Source organism: Silene latifolia, chromosome Y (assembly GCF_048544455.1).
Source record: "Silene latifolia isolate original U9 population chromosome Y, ASM4854445v1, whole genome shotgun sequence".
In the NCBI taxonomy this organism is placed as follows: domain Eukaryota; kingdom Viridiplantae; phylum Streptophyta; class Magnoliopsida; order Caryophyllales; family Caryophyllaceae; genus Silene; species Silene latifolia.
Genome location: NC_133538.1, coordinates 293540520 through 293546543, shown reverse-complemented (window position 1 = coordinate 293546543; position 6024 = coordinate 293540520). Strand labels below are relative to the sequence as shown.

General features: G+C 40.1%; 1 non-coding gene across 1 annotated transcript; it reads left to right on the top strand.

Annotated features, from left to right (window-relative positions):
• Nucleotides 1-1178: 1178 nt before the first annotated feature.
• Nucleotides 1179-1285, top strand: LOC141635093 (small nucleolar RNA R71). The gene has a single exon (XR_012539799.1). It is a non-coding gene; the product is annotated as a small nucleolar RNA R71 (small nucleolar RNA).
• The last annotated feature ends 4739 nt before the right edge of the window (nt 1286-6024 follow it).

The window sequence follows — 6024 nt, the reverse complement described above, 5'->3', positions numbered from 1 at the left end:
CATATACTTCGCATAGGCCGGAACGTGATTGATTAATTCCGTGAAAGGAATTGAGACTTCTAAATTCTTCACAATTTCCATGAACTTTCCAAGTTGATCATCAAATTTGGGCTTGGCTTGACGACTTGGAAAAGGAAGTCTAATCATAATGGGCTCCTTCTCTTTGGCCTTGTCTTCACTTTTCTTTGAACTTTCTTCTTTTGTTGATTCTCCATCTTTGGAGTTTTGCACAATTTCTTCCTTTTCACTAGCTTCCACAACTTCATCCTCAACTTGCTTCTTTGGTGCTTCATACCTTGTACCACTTCTCAAGTGAATGGCACTAACCGTTTCATGTCTAGGGGGATTACTTTGAGGTGGTAATTGCCCCTTTTGTCTTTGTGAGCTTGAAGATGCTAGTTGAGTCAATTGTGTTTCCAACATCTTGGTGTGAGCTAGAATGTTGTTGATGGTGGTTTCCTTTGCTTGTCTATCTTTTTGCATTTGGGTGAAAAATTCTTGTTGATTCTTTTTGCATTTGGAGGACCGCTTTTTGGACATCAAAACCTTGGTCATTTTGGTGATTGTATGGATTTTGATTTTGGTAACCTTGGTTTTGATTGTAAAAGGGTCTTTGATTTTGGTTTCTCATGGGTGGTGGAGTGTATGTTGTTTGAGGGTTTTGAACATTTTGGCTTTTGTATGAGAGATTTGGATGGAACTTGGTGTTCTCATTGTAAAAATTGGAATAAGGGGTACCACTCTTGTAAGCTTGGAAAGCATTAACTTGTTCGGTTGTTCCCCTACACTCACTTGGGTCATGACCCAAAGTTCCACAATTCTCACATATCCCACATGGGATTGATGAGGATGCCGTCATGGCATTGACATGATGCTTCGATGATTTTGAGTTTTCCTCAAGTCTAGCCATAGCTTGTTCAAACTTCAAGTTGATTGTGTCAATGTGAGCACTAAGTTGAGCACCCAATTGAGTAACGGAGTCCACTTCATGCTTTCCTCCTCTAGTAGCCTTGCGAGGTCTACTATATTGTGAGTTATGGACCGCCATTTCCTCAATCTTGTTCCATGTTTGATTGTCATCAACTTCGGTGAACATTCAATTTGATCCCATATTGAGAATGTTCCTAGAATCTTCATATAAACCATTCAAAAATTGTTGCACCAAAAACCATTCGCTAAGTCCATGGTGAGGACATGAGCGACAAATACCTTTAAACCGCTCCCAAGCTTCATACAAAGACTCTTCATCCCTTTGCTTAAAACCCGTAATTTGAGCTCTTAACATGTTGGTCTTTTCCGGTGGGTAGAATTTTTTGTAGAAAGCTAGAGCCAACTTCTTCCAAGAATCTATTCCAAGGGTGGCCTTATCAAGGCCCTTCAACCATTGCCTTGCGGTGCCGATTAAGGAAAAAGGAAATAAGAACCATCTAATTTGGTCTTGAGTCACGCCCGTTTGAGAGATAGCATCACAATAATCGCAAAAGGTTTCCATATGAGAATGAGGATCCTCACTAGGCATCCCCCCAAATTGGCTCCTCTCAACTAGTTGGATGAAGGCGGACTTGGAAATAAAATTTCCGGTGAGATGTTGCGGTGTAGGAGTACCATTTGGTAGATTCTCCTCGGTGGGTGCGGAGTGTGACGAGAATTTTGGCATTGTAGGTGGATTTTGTGGGGTATTGTGTAATGGGTTTTCTTCTCCTTCTATTGCGAAAGGATTGACAAACTCACTAGTGGGTTGAACAACTTCACCAACACCTCTCAAATTCCTCCTAACAAGTCTCCTATTGTTCGTCAAGGTTCTTTCGATTTCACGGTCAAAAGGTAACAAATCACTTTGTAACCTTCTAGACATGCAAAATATCAAACAACTCAAAAACAATTAGAACAAACCTTGAGGAGTGTTACTTCCTCAAGGTGAAGAAAGACACAACTAATAACAATAAGAAGAAATCTAAGTCAAACAAACACCGTCCCGACAACGGCGCCATTTTGATCGGTCCGTTTCGTATTCACAAATAAATAGATGTGGTCGTTGGTCACGGTCGAATCAAAACACAATTTATAGCTTAACAAGCAACTCTACAATTAGTAAAGAGGCAAGTAAAGGTCGGATCCCAAGGGACGGGAGTTGAAATGAGATTTCTATTGTAACTAGTGGTGTCTAAGGGTGTCACAAATTGGGTTGATGTAGAAGGTTACTAAACTAGAATAACAATGAAAATAAACAAGCAAGATGAATAAAAAGGGGTGTAAACAATTGATTAAAGGCACTAGGGTGTTATGGGATCATAGGGGAATCATGGGATATGATCATACAAACATGTTCTCAAATTATAAGCAAGCAATTATTGTTGTGATGGATTGAGTTGGGTTATATCTTACGATCCTAGGAAAGTTTGGGTCCCGGAGCCGAATCGATTAGATTGTACAACACCTACAAGTCGACTTAATCTTCCCTACTCAACAACATGCATGGTCTAATGAGACTCGAGTTGGGTTATGTCTTACAAGTCTCATTGAAAAGATAGGAGATGATAGTAAATGCAAGGATTCATAGGCTTAGCATTTCATCAAGTATAACATGTGCATGAGTTGAGATCAAAACAAGCAAGCAAATAAAGCATGAAAGCATATTAATTTAAGCATGAATCATTCCCCATGTTGGTTTCCCCTAATCACCCATTAACCCTAGCTAAGAGACTACTCACTCATTATCATGTTGATCATGCTAGCAAGGTTGTCAATCATACTAACAATATGAAACATGATGAATAAATGAAAGTAATTAACAATAATTAAAAAGGGATTAAGAGATTATACCTACTAATGATTCCAATAATAAAGCAAGAATAATAGAAGTACTTGAATGCTAGATTGAGAGGTTGTCAATCTCCCAATAATAACCCAAATAATCTTCAATTACCCAAAATAAAGGATGAACAAAAGAGAGATTAAAGAACTAAACCTTGGATTAAAACTTGATTAATACTTGATTACAATATTGAAGAGAGTTTTGATTGATATTAACTACACTAATTATTGATAAGAAGAACATGCTCCTCTAATTAGCCTAATGGGGTATTTATAGTGAAAATTAGGGAGGATGCATTAGGGTTAACTAAGGGCTAAACTAGTAATTACACTTTTAAGTTGGGCAAGGAGGACCCGTATTTTCGAGAGAAGGGCTTCTCTTTTCGTAGCTTGAAGAAGGCAATCCGTCTTTGTGAAGAAATCCGGGCGGAATAAGGTCGGGACGGCCGGATTTGGCGATGGAATCCGAGCGGATTCTCGGGGAATTCGGACGGATTGTTGAGGGGAATCCGAGCGGATTCGGCAAGGGACGCTTTCGGATTGTGCAGACGGACGGATTCTTGCAATCCGCTCGGATTGTCGATCAAAGATAGTAACTTCTTCTTTTTCTTCCCTTTTCTTCATAAATTCCTTGGGGATTTCCTTGGGGACTCAAGGATCTTTCCTCAACATTGCTCTTCTACTATGATATGTACAAAGGCCTTCTAATCTTGTCTCTCCTTGATGCTTGGTCATTGAATTCGATCAATTTAGTCTCGTTTTGCCATGAAAATGCAAGATTCTTACTCCTTTCCTACCAAGGGATCAAAATCTCAAAGAATATGCAAAACAAAGAACTAAAGATAAGAAATGACCCAAATAAGCACTAAAAAGCATGGAAACAAGGCTAATTCGGGGGCTAAATATGCGCCAATTATGGTCACATCAACCATCAACACTCTAGAGGATATGTTGCGAGCTTGTGTTATGGATTTTGGTGGTAGCTGGGAACAAAGGTTAGATCTGATTGAGTTTTCTTACAACAACAACTATCACACCAGTATTGGCATGGCGCCATTTGAGGCTTTATATGGGAGAATATGTTGGTGTCCGATTTGTTGGGACGATAGTGCTGAGGCAGTGGTTTTGCGACCAGAGATGGTACATGAGATGATAGAGCAGATTAAGCTGATCAGACAAAGGATGAGAGCGGCCCAGGATCGACAAAAGAGTTACGTTGATCTACATCGACGGGATATAGAGTTTCAGGTTGGGGACAAGTTTCTTTTGAAAGTGTCTCCTATGCGTGGGGTCATGAGATTTGGCAAGAAAGGGAAGTTGAGTCAGAAGTTCATCGGACCATTTGAGATCTTAGACCGTGTTGGAGAGGTTGCTTATCGGTTGGCTTTACCGTCTGCTTTGGATAGGGTACATAATGTGTTTCATGTATCTCAGCTGCGGAAGTATGTTAGTGATCCGTCACATGTGTTAGAGGTAAAGAACATAGAGCTGGATGAATCCTTGTCTTATCATGAGGTGCCTAAACAGATTCTTGATCGAAAGGTTAGGAAAAATAGACATGGCGGGACAGTGTTGCTTAAGGTTCTTTGGTCTAATCATGAGGTTGAGGAAGCTACATGGGAGGCGGAAGAGGCTTTGATGGAGCGGTACCCGTCTTTTTTTTTTACCAGGTATGTATGGTTACGGGGACGTAACCTTGTTTCTTTTAGGGAGGTAGGGGATGGCCGCGAAGAGTTTTTACATATTTTTATGTTGATTTTGATATAGTTAGTAGTTGTTTGAGTCGGGTTGATTTTGGTTTGGTAAGTATGTTTTGGAGTTTTATGTTGAGTTTTGTTTTTGTTGTCGTGTCAGGAGAGTGTTACTGTGTTTTTGTTTTGTTGTGGTTTGAACTTCGGGGACGAAGTTCTTTTTAAAGAGGGAAGACTGTAATACTATGGTTTTATGAGTCTCTTGGTACTCTATCGAGTGGGCCTTACTCTTTCGAGTAAGTATGTTTGGTATACGAAATAGTAGTCTGCCTGTAGGGTACTCGATCGAGTAGCCTTAGCACTCGATCGAGTACGACACTTACTCGATCGAGTAAGTCGGGTAACGGATGTTATTTGATGGGTTTTTTTAATAACACGGATTAATATATAATAAGTTTTGTCATCTTCTTTAAACACTTTTACAAAACCTAATTCACTATTAAGAGAGATTTCAAGTTACGTTGCATTGTTCTTCCGCATTATTAGCAAATCCCGGAGCCAGAGGTGTCGGTTTCCTTTGTTCTTTATACCGTTGAGATCTTTGCGTCAAGGGTAAGTTCTACGTATCATTTTTATAGCAATTGGTTTATGTTGGTTAGACCCTAATTTGGGGAATTAGGGGTTTTTATGGTTTGTATTGCTGTAGTAGTAATTGTGTGAATGTATGTATTGGAGGAGGGTTCGTAGAAGAGAGGTTTTGAGACAACTGCTAGATCGTCTGATTCTGTGATTGCTTTCCAGGTAGGGTTTCCCTACTCAGTATTAATTACATGATGTGTTTGGTGGTTTCATTGTGATTATTGTTAAGATATATTGTTGGTGGTTGTGACGATTGTTGATTAATATCGTTGATTGTTGTTGTATCTGTCTGTGGTCTTCGGAGTGCGTCCCTGGCTGAGTGGAGTCACTTGCGGGAGTGGCTTCACGCCCTTGATTCGCATTCTGTGGAACCCGCCACAGAAGGGATGTGCACCTTAAGGAACATGGTTTTATCGCTCGATGGAGATGAGCGGGGCTTAGGTGGGAACGGCTGCGGTCCCCCACTGGCGGTGTGGAGTATCTGTTGCGATGGGTACTCTGGCAGGACTACACACTTTAGTGTGTAGTCAGTTGTGTGGAGATTGATTATGGAGACTAGGGTTGGATGTGCCGATTGAGCTGTTTGGCATTTGTTTTACTGTGATTTGTATTGTGTAATTAGTACTGACCCCGTTTAATTGTTTTAAAAACTGTGGTGATCCATTCGGGGATGAGTCATAACTTGCAGTTAGAAAAGTCTTCCGCTGTGTCTGACGATGTCCTTTAGTTATTCAGTTTTGTTAGCAGACAGTATTAGTTTGGTTGTATTTTATTTAACAGTTTTGGTTTGAGACATGTAATCACTTAAACTATATTTAGTTTAAAAGTACGTTTCTTTATTGTCTTATGATTATCATTGCCTCGCGTAACCGAGATGGTG